This window comes from Nymphalis io, chromosome 14, assembly GCF_905147045.1.
Source record: "Nymphalis io chromosome 14, ilAglIoxx1.1, whole genome shotgun sequence".
In the NCBI taxonomy this organism is placed as follows: domain Eukaryota; kingdom Metazoa; phylum Arthropoda; class Insecta; order Lepidoptera; family Nymphalidae; genus Nymphalis; species Nymphalis io.
Window position 1 is genome coordinate 12,641,479 of NC_065901.1, and position 18,576 is coordinate 12,660,054.

The following is an 18,576-nucleotide window of genomic DNA, read 5'->3' on the forward strand; positions in this document are numbered from 1 at the left end:
GAAATAATGTAAACGGAATTATTTCATGTGCAAGCAGCACATGAAGTATATATCTTTGATTGTTTTTCAAATTTTACTTGTAACTGCTGAGTTTTTTTTTAGTTCGAAATATTTTAAAATTTGTATTAGTAAATTTAAATAATAATATATTAATAAAACATTAAGTTCATTTAAGAAAAATGACCTCGTATTACACTTTAATTGAATTGGATTTTCTATTTAATTTCAGGTCTTAGAATAAAATATATAATACATATAAAACATTTGATAAAACAGTAAATCTTCTTGTATTTGAAAATAAACAAACTGTCATAAATTCTGCGATAGATTTTTCGTACCTGCGATTATTTTCGAACGGCGGAGGTGAGCGCGAATTTCATTTCAACCGTTAGCACGATAGTTCCTGAGTTATAGGCTGAGAATCATTCTCCTTTGTGGGCTTTCAATGCTTCAAATATTTTTTGAAATCTACTTCATATTACATAATCTATTGATAGAATTATAAGGTGGCTGTTAAATGCAACAATAAGTTTATGAATATAAACAATTGTTACGATATTGTATTTTATAATATAATCTTTAAATTTTAAAGTATTTTAGTTTTTTCTTTTACTTAACAATGTTTTTTAAACGGAACTCTCAATAATTAATTAAATAAATTAGTACTTATTATACATATAGTATTATATATATAGTACTTATATATATACATATATAGAAACGTAGTTAAAGTCAAACGTAAAAAATCTCTTTTCAATATAGAAGCTTTAGAAATTTAACAATTTTACAGTTTTCATACAATAGTAAAATTATATTTTTTATTTGAAATGGCCTAAAGGCGATCGTTTCATTGTTTTAGTAATATTATTTATCAAACAAACGTTTATTTACGATTCTTTTTAATTTCAAAATTGAATATTTTTTATTGTTTTCTGGGATCCCATTTTAAAAACATGTACACTGTCCCACAAAAGAGTTACTAACTCTATGTAATCGGGTAATAGTAATTACAAGCTTATGCTTTTTTTTAGAGTTAACAGTACAAACGTCAGAATTTCTGGAAAAATCTTTATTTGTTTATTTGTTTATTTGTAAGTAAGTGAAACAAACAGCATATTTTATATTACATAAAACTTATAAAATTTAATTTAATGTACATAACATTATCAAATATATATTGAGAAGTGACAGTCATTTTTTTAATTTATTTATTTAAATGTATGATATCCCATATATTCAAATATATACAGGCACTTAGAAGTTATAGTGGAATAAAGAAACTACATATATAAATACATACATACATAAATGAATTCATTATACCCTTTTAGGGCAGTCACGTAAAAAGGAAACTCAAAATTGCGATGATTCAAGTCTGTGAAGTAAAAATAAATATAATTAAATAATTAAACACTTAATATGTCAAAGCTATTTGATAAATGCCATAAAAATATCAGCAATCTTGATCGGTACTAAAATACGAATGATTTTATCAAAATAAACTTCAATAGTCTTGGGAATATAATAAAATTTAAGTTCATGTGTCTATGTCGCTGGGAGATTTATGTGTGTCGTTACCTCAATAGATTTCGCGGGAGGATTGAATGCAGTTCGCTCGCTTTGGTCTCTATCGGTTTAGTGTCCATTGATTGAGCGTTTTTATTTTTTTATTACATTCATAGCCGAAAAAAGAACCTGTATTGCTTTTGAAAACGGTTCGATGGTTTTGTTCTTTACTATGCTCTAAATCGACCGTCATTAGACCAGAAAATTTGTAATTTGTTTGAAAATTTGTTTGTCGTGCGTTATGGTTCTGAATATTGGGCAGCAAAAGAAGAGGATGTAAAAAGAATAAATGTGACAGAGATGCGAATGCTAAGAGGGATGTGCGGTGTAACTAAAATAGACAAGATAAGAAACGAGTATATCAGGGGAAGTCTGAAATTAGCACTAATAGATGAAAATTTGAAAAGTAATAGATTAGCATGTTACTAGAAGGGTGATGAGTATGAATTTTGATGGATATAGGGGGCAGGGAGGCCAAAGAAAGTGTGGATGGATTGCGTAAGAGAGGACTTGTGTATGAAAGGGGTAAGTGCTGAGACGACGAGTGACACTAAGAAGTGGAAGGAAAATACATGTTGTGCCGACCTTACGTAGTGGGATGAAAAGTTGGGCAGAAAAAAGAAAACAAGAGAAGATTATGCTCTAAATATAATTAAAAGTAATAATAATCGAACGAAATAGTTAAATTGCCTATTGACGAAAGGCAAAATTTTACCTCCATATTTATACCCAATAAAATAAAATCAGAATTTAATTATCACGCCGAACATACGCTCACATAAAGCATCTTTATCATCAAGTAACTTATTAGTACTATTATTATCATCAAGTAACTTTATAAATATAACGGTAACATTAAAACAAAAACCAATTACACGTAACGAAATCCAAAATTAGATTTGATACAAAAAAAATTCAAGCGAAAAGTTCGAAATTTTACTAAAGAAGTTTTAATGGCTAATTAGAGCGTTCAAGTTGAACCAATAGACGTTCGCGCTGAATTCTGGACGGCCAAGTGTAATTAATCCTCCTCTGGGCTGTTTTTTGTTTGAACTGACTTTATAAAATATTCTTAACCTCTCGGTTAGTGATGAATCAATGACTTGTTCTGAACATTATATTTTATAGATTTTAAGGCAAAAGTTTGGCTTCAAGAACCGTGTGGAAACAATAGATGATTCCTGACCGGAAAACTTGGAATTAAATCGGGACATCCATTAAGCAACACTCACTTTTCATGTACTTAATTTGTAGGTGATTTAGTCTGAACGTGATTTGTTTATAATTCATCTCGCACTCAGCGATTACAGAAAACATCGTGACGCACGCTGCTCAAATATGAAATGATCACAATTAAGCAGCGTAGTGAAATGTGCCCAGAACTCCTTTCTTACTTTATCCAGCTGTGACAGTTCGGAACTGTCAGTTTATTTTACTTTTAAAGCTTTAGTGAATGTAAATCTTGTCGTCTTGTAGTTTTCTGATATTTAGAAATCTTGTGGGAAATCAAAAATAAAATACAATAGTAATAAATTTACGTCAAAGTTTCTTGTTTTGATTTATATGATTTATAAAACATCTCACGCCATTCGATTAAATTTTTAAAATGTAATACACTTTTCAACTTATCCATAATTTGATACTTAAAGACCGTACCCTTAAACATTAAAGAAGGAATGATAATACCTCAATTAAGGCAACTTTATCAAAAATGTAATATTTTTTATTATAAAAAAATACAATTAAGCTTAAATCCGAGGTAATTCAAGTAAATTTACAAAATGAGCGGCCATGATGTTAATAAGAGACTGCTTTTAATTAAGGACCGGGAAGGAGTTTGTACAGCACAGCCGAAAACCAAATTATCCTTGGCGTAAAAACCTTTCTCAGAATTTACCTTCTGCATAAAACGGAACGCTTAGTTTAAAATTCAAATTCGGAGCGTCTAACGCGACGGACGGCTCAGTCGATTTACGTACAAATACGTCCAAGTTGGAGAGTCGTTGGACATTCACTATGGTAATGGAAGGTGGGTTCCAACCGCTCGTGGCCGGGTAATTCTATTCATGGCTCAGCTACAACGGCCCGAATGCACCGTACAAATAGCGAATTATGTAGCTCTGAATAAAAGAACGTAGACCCTTTCGCTTAGTTTCTCTTACTGCAATCTGTGCTGTTTCATTTACATAAATGCATCTTTGCCTTTTTGTTTCAATGTAAGTCTTTTATGGTTTAACGTCGAAATATTTTTTACATATTTGAATGAGTAATGTTTGCCCTCGTCTGTCTAGTTTTTTTTGTACGTTTTTATGAATCTGTTATTGATTCGAAAAAGTAAAGGGAAACTTTTACTGATCATGCTTTATAAATAGTGCTTTATAATAGTGTTTATTAAACGATTATAATTTGACGGATTTTATGTAATAATGGTTATTAGTGGCAGTAGTAATAATATTTTCTATTTAATTATATAAAAGTAATTTATTTACAATACTCAGAGGTGAAATTGATTTTCGCTGGTTTTTTTACTGTTAAATTGAACATTTATATTAAGACAAACTTTATTGAAAAGTAAATTCTATAACCATGTAAATCTTTCACTTTTAAAAGCTTAATACATCATAGTATTCTCGTAACTCACGAACTATCGACAAACGGGTTAAATGAAATACTCGCCTCTGCCATTTGAATATAACCGAGGCGCGAAAAATCTAGCGCAAAATTTATGATGCCTCGGTTCATTGCATTAGATTACTTTGTTTTAATATCCTGTATATTCTATAATATGATTTGAATATTATATTTTATCATTATTAGTTTATTTGTATGTATATGCACTATATTGCATGTTGTGTGCGTGAGTCGAGACGCCCCACTGATTAGGACAAACCCTAACAAGCACCGGGTTCTCATGAGCTTAATTTGTGGTTTTCGTTAATACGTGCATTTTGTACTTGGCGGTGAAAGAAAACTGCGTATGTCGAGTAAATTTTGGCACATTCATATCAGGCAATTCGCATTGAAATGCGTGGTGGAATAAGTTCCAAGTCATTCCATCAACTACCATTATATAGGAGATGAGGTTTTTGCAACTGTGGGACATGTACAGGTAGTTACACACCCTGACTTCTCGTACGAGTAAATAACGCTTTTAAAATAACTGATGATGGAATAAATGTAAGATCTTAAACATTTTTTTCTCGATCCTTCAACAAATATTATATTATAATATGAACTGTTTATAATTATTTCCTTGTTACGTTTAAGATATTTACTATTAAGCTCAATTTGACAAGTTAAGAGAGATATGCAAATGCCGTCGTTACCGGATCTCTAAGCTACGAATAAACATAGATCGAAGTTGAGTTACGTTACCCCAATAATCAGCTACCCTACCGCCAAAACTGTTATACTTTGTATTCATCTCTGCCGCTTTGAGACTGCCTTATGGTCTGTGGCATTAATATAATGAGTGAGCTCACAAAGTTGGTATTATATTTACTATGTTATTGTAATTCGTGAATTGTGTTTATATATTAAAGTTTTTTAGTTCTAATTATGTATAAAGCCACTCTGTCGCTTTGGGTTACCTGTAATACTAGATGTGAGATTTCAATAAATAAATAATTCTGTAAAAAAAAGTTCTCGTTCAAGCCCACTTAAAAACGTAGATATTTATTTGACACGATGCCATTGTTTTCTGACGTGAATGGGCCATTAACTCGTATTTCAGAAACAAATACATATATAAATGTTGCAACCATATTCAACCCTTACACTTTATACAATATTACATATGTACATCTATAGTATAAACCATACCATACCATATCATATATATATATATATATATATATATATATATATATATATATATAAGAAGACATACACATATTGACAAGTACTTATAACAGACGGTCATTTTTGAACTGGTATGGTACTGTCTAAAGAGAGACAAGCGTATATTGTTTCTATTCAATTTGCTCCTTAAAGCGCAGTAAATTTGCAAGTAGGTCTTATATTTTATTTGGCGCCATAAATTCGCCGACTGTAGGCCGTAAAATGTTTATTGGTGGCTTAGAGACCAGGTTTCGTCGGCATTTGCATGTCTCTCTCAGAAAGCGGTATACGGTGTACACGCGACTACTGCCTTTATTTGGTTGACGTTTGTGTTCGAAATTGTGTAGAGTTAAATGTTTTGGTATGTTTTGGTTTTGATCTTAAAAGTCCGTAATAGAATGATGAGTGATTTACATGGAATACGTGTTTCACATATTTTAAGAATAAGAACGAGAAAACGTTTATTCAGGATAAACAGGTAATAAAGAAAAAAAATAGTCATTTTTTAAAAAAAACAGGTGAATGATTTAGTAAATGTTTTCGCTCCTTGAAAAAAGAATTTATATACCTAAATAAAATGTAGATATATGTGTGTGTGTACAAAAATTTGCAACAACTGATTTGAATAAGAAAATAGTTATAGAAACGTTTTTTTTTTCTTTTTCTTTTCAAAAACTCTCATAATTGTACTGTTTTAGTTTCTTTGACTATACTTAGAACAGGAGTTATTTTAATAGAAATTAATTCGATTCGAAGCGATAAAATGAATATACAAAACGTATATAATCTATGATTTTCATTATAGATTCGCAAAAATATGGCGCCTTGAATGTCGATGAAGTTGTTGTCGAAACTTTTGGAAGTAAAATTAAAGCATTAAGTTGTTCAGTGGAAAAGCGTAGTATTATAAATAAAAATATATTTATTAATATTTGTTTGTTGTGCATAATGTAGCAGAGCTATATTAAATCTCTTAGAGTAAATCTATGATGTGTTTACCTTTGCTCCTTCGATTGTAAAGCTATACGTCATTTCTATATTCTGTTGTACAAACGAATTCTTCTATCGATGTGGAACTTGTCTAGGCCCGCAGGCTTTCAATCGATTCAAATAAATGTAATTTCGAGGTTTGCGGCAACATTATTTGTATATATGTGAAAACCATACACAAATCTCTTATTTAATAACTTTTACAATAATAATTCGGCCCAACTGGAATAAAAATACATATGTGTAAGATAGTCAAGAACGATAAAATGATATTATAAGCAGAATAAGTCAAACTTTCCGAACGTGATACGTCAAGCTGTCAGATTGGTTTTAAAAAGTAATACACTTTTGGCGGTGGGCAGCGCGAAAAACGTCAGGCGCATCACTAATATCATTTTTATAATAATAATTTATAAACCAGATTTTAATTAAAAGAAGTATTAAGTCAATAGTTCTTATATTTTTCCAATAAATGTAATAAAATTCATTTTGTTTTGTTTATAATATTATATTTGCGTTGTGACATAAGTATATTGACATTTAATAGTTTTTGCAACATTTTCTGTATGCCTAGTGTCATGTACTAAAAGGGCCATCTAGTATCAATATTCGAAATATAAAACACAATTAACGTCAACGGTATCGAATATGTAAAGAAATTCGCACTATTCAAACTGTTTCTTTAAAATAATAACAAGTGGTCTCGTTTTGTACCTACAATAAGATTTAAAATATAATATAATAATAATATATCTTTATTCATAATAGAGATTGAACATAGTAGTTGATTATTATAATTTGGTTTGTACAAATTAATTTAATTTCAATCAAGTGGGTAGCACTGTACTCCTCGCTAATTTATAAAATAATCTGTATTAAGGAGTAACAGTTAACATTTCTTACAATGCCAATGTCTAAGGGCGTTTGGTGACCACTTACCATCAGGTGGTCCATACGCTCGTTCGCCTTCCTATTCTATAAAAAAAAAGTTCCCTTTTTGTGAGTTACACAATTATTATGTACAATTTGTTTACTCTTAAAGACTTTATATAACAATATTAGTTTCTATAGTTAAATTTCAACAAAAATATTTGTGTGTTTGTGTGTGAGTGTGTGTATTTACTTTGATATTTCGTGGTAAGTATTTCAATGGTTGACAATATACGATTTAATAATTGATTCGCGTACTTGATTTACTTAATAAAATGATTTTTGTATTCTTCAATTCGCCTTTTTATTGATAAATATTAACTGAAAACTAACACTTGAAAAATATAGTGCGCATTTGTACCAATTTTTTTATGATAACTGAAAATAGGCTTAATTTTTTAGCATCCATTTTATATCTGAATCATAAATCTTTGCAGCTTTTTTATGGGCATTTTGGATTATTTCGAATAAAAATAATTTTGTTTTTTGCCAATACCAAATCGGTTTGCTTTTTTGGCGGACCTGCATTATGGAAGTATTAACTAACATAGTCCTTACATCAAGATCATTATTTTACATAAGCACAATTATTTTCTTCGCGATTATGACAGTTGAAAAAAAAAAGCCGAGATGGCCCAGTGGTTAGAACGCGTGAATCTTATCCGATGATCGTGGGTTCAAACCCGGGCAAGCACCACTGTATTTTCATGTGCTTAATTTGTGATTATAATTCATCTCGTGCTTAACGGTGAAGGAAAACATCGTGAGGAAACCTGCATGTGTCTAATTTCATTGAAATTCTGCCACATGTGTATTCTACCAACCCGCATTGGAGCAGCGTGGTGGAATAAGCTCCACAACCTTCTCCTCAAAAGGGAGAGGAGGCCTTAGCCCAGCAGTGGGACATTAACAGGCAGTTACTGTACTGTATGACAGTTGAAAATATTAAAAAATGTAAATCATCTTCTCTATACCGATTAAATTATGTACAGTGATTAAATACAATCAAATTATATATGAAAATTAAAAAATTGTAACTCCTAACTTGTTTCTTATCTATATAATAGAATAACCGACCGACCTATCAACGTACAGCTCAAACTACTGGGGGTACCATGAAAATATGCCTGGGTACCTTTTACACAGTAGGTACTAACTAGGAACTAAGAAACGATTTTTAAAAATTTAACCCTTAAGGTAAAGAGGATAAAAGTTTTATGCAAATCCTTAATTTTTGCAGAGGGAGTTTTAAAAATTGGTATTAAGCAATTCTGAATTATGACGCGAGTGACGCCGTAAAGCGTTAGTCATATAATATTTTTTGAGTAACATGCTTTTACTTAGATTGCTATTTTTATATACATAAAAGGTGCTGCGCAGTTTCGCAAACAGGTCTGTAAATAACTACAAATGATTAGTTACCTTATTATGTGGCTTTTAAGGGTCTTAGGATATTATTATAAGTAATCTTAAATGTAATAATTTATATATCTTCATATACATGTATTATAAATGCGAAACTAACTCTGTCTGTATTTCACAGCTGAACCACTAGACCGATTTTCATGTCATTTGGTATGTAGCAAGTTATGAAAGGACTTAGGTTACTTTTTGACCTAATTCTTGCCCCCTCTGCCTATCGCGCAAGCGAAATCGCTGGCAAAAACTAGTATGTTATATTTTTTCACTATTGCACCTTTTCAGTCTTGCTTTTAATTATAAACATTGTTTAGATAATACTTATATTATTGTTTTAAATATTTCGTACAATGTCACAATGTTTTAATAAAGTGAATCCTTTTTTAACTTCGAATAATTATAAAAAGGAAATAATAATTCAAAACATACTACTTATATAAAGTTTATTAAAAAGAAATGTGTTAAAAATGTTTTATAAATGAACTTCTTTCACGTACAGAAAAATGTGATACATTTTTTTTATGATACACCGTCACTTTCCAGACCTTTCCGCATGTTAGGCTTCATAACTTCGTGAGAAACAAAATGAAAGACAGAAACTTCGTTTTCTCAATTAATGAAAACTGAACTTGGTTCAAATAGCGCTTTTGAATTTTTAATGAAAAGCCGCGGTGATTACAGCCTCTTTGAAATTGCTGAACTCGACTTTAAAACGCGACTGAAAACAAACTTAGCGTTTATTAACGTAGAGTGACGTGACAAGAGACCTCGTGGCGGCTTGTGGTCCTTACATCGGATATCATGGTTTCAAATTATCTATAACTCCATTTTTCGTTTAATTTTTTAGCATTTATTATAAAAAAGAGAAATTTAAACATAATAGTACGATAGGTATCTTAGTAAATGAATGTTCTACAAATATAAAAAAGTAGTACGAGTGTTCTTACCAATTTATATTACTATAAAATTGAATCAATATTTACGTTCGCTTAGATGCAAAATATGTATCATGATCTAGTTTTAGATATACTACCGTCAAAAAGTGAAATTTATTATTGTTGTTCCGGTTTGAAGGGTGAGTGACCCAGTGTAACTACAGGTACATGGGACACGAGTGCCCGAGGTTGGTAGCGAATTGGATATGTAAGATGTAATGGTTAATATTTATAACAGTGCCAAAGTCTATGGGTGGAAGTGAACATTTATCATTATGTGGCCCACTAGCCCGCCCGCTTATCTATTACATAAAAAACGAAAACACTCAAGAAAATAACAAACAACAGACCTAAAAAAAGTGATGAATCCGTATAATTCACGGTTTCTGTTAACTTCGATTTATTGATACACTAAGAATTATCTTTTGAAGATTTAAAATTCAACTGACATGCTGGTTAATATTTGGATCTTAAGAGAAGCTTGTACGGTATTGTATTTACAATCCGTTTGGTGTTTGATGGAAACTATCCTATCAAAAGAAGTTCTATGTATATTGCAAACAACAGTAGAAGATGCTTCTATTTCTTCAAAAGATCTTTGCCCAACTGGGTTGGCTGATATCTATTTTCACAAATGTAACATAATAAATACACATTGTTTGTAGTTGTGTTATTATATTATGTTGTTTATGTATTAGTAATTTTTTTTGTAAATGTGACGAAGGAAAAGAAAAATAATAAACAAACGCTTCAATAATATTAAGAAAGTGTAATGTAATTCGAAATATATATATTATGATAAAGCTACTTGCGTTTTACATAGAAATCGAAAAATTTCATTTTTTTCATTTCAAGATGATTATGTAAAATTTTACATTTTACATGACGTTTTTTTTTCTAGGCGTACAAGTTTAGTTACGTAGTCGGATATTTCTAAGATCATTTAAAACCCGCAGAGCATGCGCCGCGCTCACCCGCCCGTAACTTACGAGCTATCGACAAACGGGTGAAATGAAATACGCGTTCACCTCTGCCGTTTGAATATAACCGAGGCGGGAAAAATCTAGCGCAAAATTTATAGCAACTCTCATGACTTCATTGTTAATTTTTTTTAAATACTTCGTTATACCAGTACCTTTTTTTATTTAGAATACAAAGATAGACATGCAAAGTGGTCAGTGTGTGTGGTCAGTGGTGAACAGTGACCACTATGGAATATCTTTCGCCATGTAATTAAACTGGGTCATTGACTGACCTCGAGAAAGTTTACCAGCATTTGCCCCCGATGATTTCTGCGCCCATAGCCGAATTTTTTCCTACCCTCGATTCACCATCTTCTTGTACTCCAGCTTTGGCATTGAAGTCACCCTTTCTCGAGGCTCAGGGATTATTTCTGATGAATTTATTTTTCCAGAAAAAGCCCCAAAGGAAGTGGACCTGGCGAAGCCCCGATAACATAGCGATGAATGAGATCGACTTCATTTTATCCAATAAGCGCCAAATATTTAGGGATGTCTCCGTGATCAACACGGTAAACACTGGAAGTGATCACTGCCTGGTAAGAGGCACCCTGAATATTAACACTAAAATAGAACGATCGCGGCTAATGAAGACGACTCTCAGACCAGCTCTGCCTCAGGTCGAAGCTGGTTGCGAAAGCTTCCAGCTGGAACTACAGAACCGATTTGCCATGTTGGAAACCAGGCAGGGCATTGACGACGCCACCAATAGTCTGGTGCGTGTCATCCGCGAGGTAGGCCAAAATTACTTTCGACAAAAGAGCAATGGACGTAAGTCGAAGCTCTCAGGCGAAACTCTGAACGAGATGACGAGGAGACGAGAACAGCAGAACATGACGCCATCTAAGTATCAGGCACTTAACAGGAAGGTTAAAAAACTATAAAGGCGTGACACAAGACGAGCGAATACCCGGAATATTGACGATGCTATAGCACTCAATAGGGGCTCAAAGGTTCTTGCAAAATCACATACCTCCTGTTGTCACCTGACAAAACTCAGAACCATACAAGGCACAACCGTCACCTCAAAACCAGAGATTCTAGCTGAAGTCGAAAAGTACTATGGCGATTTATACTCATCACGAGTACCTCCACCTGAGTCACACAGTGCGGATGACCCACGAGCCAGACTAACACGCCACCTATCAGACGATCTTCCCGACATCGATTTGGGCGAGATTAGGATTGCTCTCGGGAAACTTGGAAACAACAAGGCTCCAGGAGATGACGGAATTACCTTAGAGCTTCTCAAAGCAGGAGGCACACCAGTTCTGAGAGAGCTGGCTAACATCTTTAATTCCGTCCTCCACAATGGTATAACACCGAAGACATGGAGAAGAAGTGTGGTGGTGCTGTTTTTCAAGAGGGGCGATAAAGATCTTCTGAAAAACTACCGCCCCATTTCACTTTTAAGTCATGTTTACAAATTGTTTTCGAGGGTAATCACGAATCGTCTTGCCCTAAAATTCGATGACTTCCAGCCCGCGGAACAGGCTGGGTTTTGAAAAGGCTTCAGTACCGTAGACCACATACACACACTAAGGCAAATAATACAGAAGACCGAGGAATATAATCAGCCTCTATGCCTAGCGTTTGTAGACTACGAAAAAGCTTTCGATACCATCGAGACCTGGGCTGTTCTCGAATCTATGCAGATATGCCTAATTGACTGTCGTTATGACCAGGTGGTGAAGTGTTTGTACGAAGCCGCAACCATGACCGTCCAAGTACAAGATCAGAGCACAAGACCAATCCAATTGCATCGCGGGGTAAGACAGGGAGATGTAATCTCACCGAAACTCTTTACCAATGCATGGAGGACGTCTTCAAGACGCTCGATTGGAACGGACGCGGCATTAATATAAATGGCCAACACATTACACATCTGCGATTTGCCAACGACATTGTCATCATGGCGGAGACTCTGCAGGATTTGGAAGAGATGCTAAACAGCCTGAGTGATTTTTTTTTTTTTAAAGAATAGGAAGGTGGACGAGCATATGGGCCACCTGATGGTAAGTGGTCACCAAACGCCCTTAGACATTGGCATTGTAAGAAATGTCAACCATCGCTTATAGCCAATGCGCCACCAACCTTGGGAACTAAGATTTTATGTCCCTTGTGCCTGTAATTACACTGGCTCACTCACCCTTCAAACCGGAACACAACAATATCAAGTATTGCTGTTTTGCGGTAGAATATCTGATGAGTGGGTGGTACCTACCCAGACGAGCTTGTACAAAGCCCTACCACCAGTAGATTAGATTCTTCAAGACAAGTAGGTCTCGGGATGAACATAGAAAAGACCAAAATCATATATGGCAAACCAACATGTATCCCCGAGACCAGTGATCGTAAATGGCTCTCCACTTGAAGTTGTGCAGGAATATATCTACCTGGGCCAAACTATACAACTTGGCCGGCACAACTTTGAGAAGGAGGCTAAAACAAGAATACGTTTGGGCTGGGCGGCATTCGGGAGGTTACGTCATATTTTTGAATCGTCGATCCCACAGTCGCTTAAGACCGGGGTCTTCAATCAGTGCGTCCTACCTGTAATGACTTACGGTGCCGAAACGTGGACACTTACCGTAGGACTGGTCCACAAATTTAGGGTCGCTCATCGAGCAATGGAACGCGCGATGCTTGGGGTTTCTCTGGCAGATAGAATCCGAAATGAGGACATTTGCCAGAAAACTAGTCACCGACATTGCGCGTAGAATTAGCTCGCTGAAGTGGAAGTGGGCTGGTCATGTCTCCAGGCGCATTGAGCCGACACGTGTTAGAGTGGAGACCACGCTTAGGCAAACGTAGTGTAGGACGCCCTGTGACAAGATGGGCCGACGATTTAAAAAAGGTGGCAGGTTCGAGATGGATGCGGACTGCCCAAGATCGGGATGGTTGGCGTTCTATGGGGGAGGCTTTCGTCCAGCAGTGGACGGCAAAAGGCTGGAAAAAAAAATTGACCGACTGACCGGGGCATAGCAATGTTCAGTGGTATGATTAGTTGGTCTAGAATCCACACAAGCTTGCACAAAGTCCATTACCATTATTTGTTTTAAAGGCCAAAAATATTATGTGTAATTATTGAAACGGCTTTTTAACAAAAAATTGGTTCAAAACTGGATAAGCACAACAGAATTTTCTTTTTTTATTCTTCTCGTGCTCTGCGTTGTAGGAAAACATCACGAGGAAACCTGTTTGTGTCTCATGATATACTGCCACGTATGCATCAACCGACCCCCATTCACGGTCCAAAGGCTCCTTTATGAGGCCGTTATTTTTAATGAAAATGTTAGTGTCAAATCCATTGTAATATCAAAAACTTTGTATATATGTATTATAACAAATATGATTTCATGTGTAAACTTTAATATGCGTGTATTTTCACATTGTTGTTAAGTTTCCAATCTTTTTTTTGATTATATTGCATCATAATAATGTACACCCTGGTCATTTTAGAAAGAGAAAAATATGAGATTACGAGAGCGTAACACTACCAATTTTCTAATTCTGGTCTGCTACTGTGAACTTATCTGCAGCAAGACTTTATTACTGACCCAACAAAAGGATTTAAGCCCTCAGGATCTGCAGCCAGCCTAAATCATAAAGCAATATATTGATATAAAAATTGATTCAAAAATTACTAAATTTCCAACGTATTTGTATTACGCAATCTAAAAGAAATTTTATTAAGTAGCCCCCGTGCCTCTATTGTCATATTTTCTTTAGAAATAAAATAAGAAATCTAAACAAAGAAATTGATACAAGGTAATTGAAATTCAATAACAAACGGCAATATAAAAGTACAGAAAAGAATGGAAGTAAAATTTGAAACGACTTTTTTCCCCTAAAATTTCACGAACCGAACCGTTTCTTTGTCTCCGTCAAGTCATTGATCCAATATAACAAATAATAATGGTATTGTAATTCAATTACCGGGAAACCCGGGATCGATTCCTGCCCAATTATAGAGGCATAGATGGCTCTTTCAGCCCTTTCGAATGTCAGAATTACTTTTGTGTCGGGATTTTTATTTGAGCAATTGGAAATGGTTAGTTTAGTTTTATCATCTTGATGGAAGAGAACTTTTTATATTTTTACATAATAGATAGGACAGCTAAATGAGCTACTTGATGGTAAGTGGTCACCACCACCCATATACATTGGCGCTGTAAGAAATATTAACCATTCCTTACATCGCCAATGCGCCTCCAACCTTGGGAGATTAGATGTTATGTCCCTGTCGTTACATTTACACTCACACTTCAAACCGATACACAACAATACTTATATAAATAAATTTATTTACACAAAGAATTAACACATAACATCCAGCGGCCCCGCAAAGGCAAGCCTGTCTTGCAGGTACCAAATTATTGCTGTTTTGCTTTAGGATGAGTAGATGGTACCCACCCAGACGGGCTTGCAAATAACCCTACCTTTTAGCTTTATTTAAAAAATCAAAACCGACATATGCTATTTCCTTCGTCATGTATATTTTCTTGCGCAGAGTATAATTCTTCAAAGAGTATTTTTTTTCATGCCAGATGGCCTAGTGGTTAGAACGCGTGAATCTTAACCGATGATCGTGAGTTCAAACCCGGGCAAGCACCACCGAATAGTCATGTGCTTAATTTGTGTTAATAATTCATCTCATGCTTGACGGTGAAGGAAAACATCGTGAGGAAACCTGCATGTGCCTAATTGTGTCAAATAAAATGTGTATTCTACCAACCAGCATTCGAGCAGCGTGGTGAAATAATCTTCAAACCTTCTCCTCAAAATGGAGAGAAGGCCTTAGCCCAGCAGTGGGCATAACATTACTGGCTGTTACTGTAACTGTACTACTATAACTTAAGTAAAGATTGCAGTTTGATTAGTTTAACAATTGAAAACAAATTTTGAATAATTTATTGAATCGAAATAATAAAGAATTACATTTATGGCATTAGTAAAAATAATTGCTTGTACTAATCGACGAGTGGTAACAACTGTGCTAAAGATAAAAATGTCGGGTATGTAAAAATTAGTTTGTTAGATTATATATAAATTATATAATCGTGTCGTCATCTGCGTTGGTGGTGTAATGGTCAGCATAGTTGCCTTCCAAGCAGTTGATCCGGGTTCGATTCCCGGCCAACGCAGCATATTTTTATATTCTATATATATATACGTTGTTTTTTTTAGTTATGTATTCTTATTTAAAAATCTATCTTGTTTTTTTTCAACAATCGGAATTTTATACAAATCAAATCTCTTAACGTAACCTAATAAAATCTTGCACTAAGCACATTGATTATTTACGGTCTTATAAACATTGCTTACCGAGTGATTAGTCAAACAATATTATGTCTTCTTCTTTCAAATGTCAAATTAATAATGACAGAAAAAGCAAAACTAGTGTTTAACTAGTAGTAACGTTCATAAGTGATGCCGTCAGATTCCTAAAACTGAATTCCACTAGTTTTTATTATAATAAAAAAACTATACATAATATATCTATTTAATTATAATTAGGTCATGATATACAATATGCTGTTGCTCTATGATATATTTATATGACGCAACTCCGAGTATATTAAAGAATCGTTAACAATATATAAATATATAGACGATCATAAAAACATCACGTTATCCGATTAGGTGATAATGACCATATATCGTAATATATAATTAGGCGAACTACAAACTGGCGATATAATTTTCATTTTGTATTTATGTTTTCAAAAGAATAGCTGGAGGTTTGATCGTATGTATAAAAAAAGATAATTAATAATAATAATAATAATATTCTGGGAGATTTTTCACACACGGCCATCTGATCCCAAATTAAACTTATACAAAGCTTGTGCTATGGAAACCAGACAACTGATATTTTTTTTTTTTTTTATAGAATATGAAGGCGGACGAGCATATGGGCCACCTGATGGTAAGTGGTCACCAACGCTCTTAGACATTAGCATTGTAAGAAATGTCAACCATCGCTTACATATCCAATGCGCCACCAACCTTGGGAACTAAGATTTTATGTCCCTTGTGCCTGTAATTACACTGGCTCACTCACCCTTCAAACCGGAACACAACAATATCAAGTATTGCTGTTTTGCGGTAGAATATCTGATGAGTGGGTGGTACCTACCCAGACGAGCTTGCACAAAGCCCTACCACCAGTAAATATACTACATATACTACTTTTCTTTTGTAAATACATACTTATATAGATAATTACACCCAGACTCAGGACAAACAGACATGTTCATGCACACAAATGTCTGTCCTGGGTGGGAATCGAACCCACGACCTTCGGCGTAAAAGGCAAGTATCTACCAACTACGCCAACCAGCTTGTCAAATTCCATTAAATTATTCGTTTTTTTTCTTCAATATTACTTAAAGTAACGAAAAGACTTATAGTAACACGTTTTTATTTCAAGTCTAATACGTCATAAATCCGTCTCGCCTCTCCGTACGTCCGCAGCTGCACCTCTGTCACGTATTTAGAAGTTTTTAAAAGTTTCGACAACTGTGAATGAATCGACGTGTAAAACGAGCAGATATTTCAGATAATTTCTTGCACGTGTATTACTAACTCGAAAAATTGCGACTGATTCGTTCGGTTAGATGCTAGGTTAAAAGGTCGCAGACATCGATGTTTAAAAGGGTTGTTAAATAAAATATATTGCATTTTGCAGTCGATAAATTCTCAGTAGCAGCCCGGAAACTGAAAGTTAACAGCCCCTTGCCCCTGTTAACGCGAAAAGCCGTTAATCCTGCGCCTGAATCCTTTTCGGTTGAGTCCGATTCGGATCCTAGTTTATAATCATTTATCAACCTGATAATAAAATATTAATATTAGAATTAGATTCATTATCACTTATTCTTAATTTAAATATACTATAGACATTTTATTGTATTGGTGACTAAACTGCGTGGTCGCCCTTACTCTGATTTGTAATAAAAATAGGGAACGATATCACTTTCATGTTATACGTTTACGAAAGCATATTTTTTCCAATATTACCGTATAAGTAGTAAAATATACATAAATATTGTATGTATCTATCTATCTTTTTGTTTACCCTCATACACTATGTGAGGATGGATTGAACAAGGATGATATATTTTTTCACTATATTTAATGAGGTGGAAGTGTCTCCATGTGGTACAACGGCTTGAAGTAGTTCAAACATGCAAATGTTTTAAAACTGGGAAAGATTTTCGGTCAAACATTATGCTATTTTTTAAGTCACAAGATAATTAATCAATTCAAATTTTTATCTTTATTTGTCTTCCCAAAGATCTTCGCAAAATATTAGATACGGTTACAGTTTAATTAATGGCACATTCACAATATTAATAACAAAATTTACGATATTAGAAGTCCAGTATAATATGATACACCATTATAGGTATTTACAACAATACAATGGAATAACACTACACGGTACCTTCGACCGTGTATGAGGGTGCGAGAGGTCAGGTGTTAAATAAAAGTACCTTATGTCCGTACTTGGGGTTAAAGCTTTGTTTAGCCGTCAAAGCGTAAAAACGGACAGAGTTACTTTATCATTTATAATATCATTAAAGATATTTATCTTTTTTTTCTAAATTAAGGATATAAGTAGTAATAATACAAAAAATAATTAACTAAATTTTTCTTAATTAAATTGTGATACGGTTGCATGTGTGTGGCTTTTTTTATTAACCTTACTTTACATGCTATTTAAATAATGACGTAATAGCGTCAATAGTGCCGCAATGGTGTTGCTCGGCTGGCGATGTAAAAGTCACAGATTCCATCCTGACCCCATGGGGTCACAAACTAAAGTGGAATTATAATAACAACAACTGATTCAAAAGTAATTGTAGATTTTG

At 34.0% G+C, this 18,576-nt stretch overlaps 1 non-coding gene across 1 annotated transcript; it reads left to right on the forward strand.

Annotated features, from left to right (window-relative positions):
* The first annotated feature begins 15,774 nt into the window (after positions 1-15,774).
* On the forward strand, positions 15,775-15,846 carry Trnag-ucc (transfer RNA glycine (anticodon UCC)). Its single transcript has one exon. It is a non-coding gene; the product is annotated as a tRNA-Gly (tRNA).
* Positions 15,847-18,576: the final 2,730 nt, after the last annotated feature.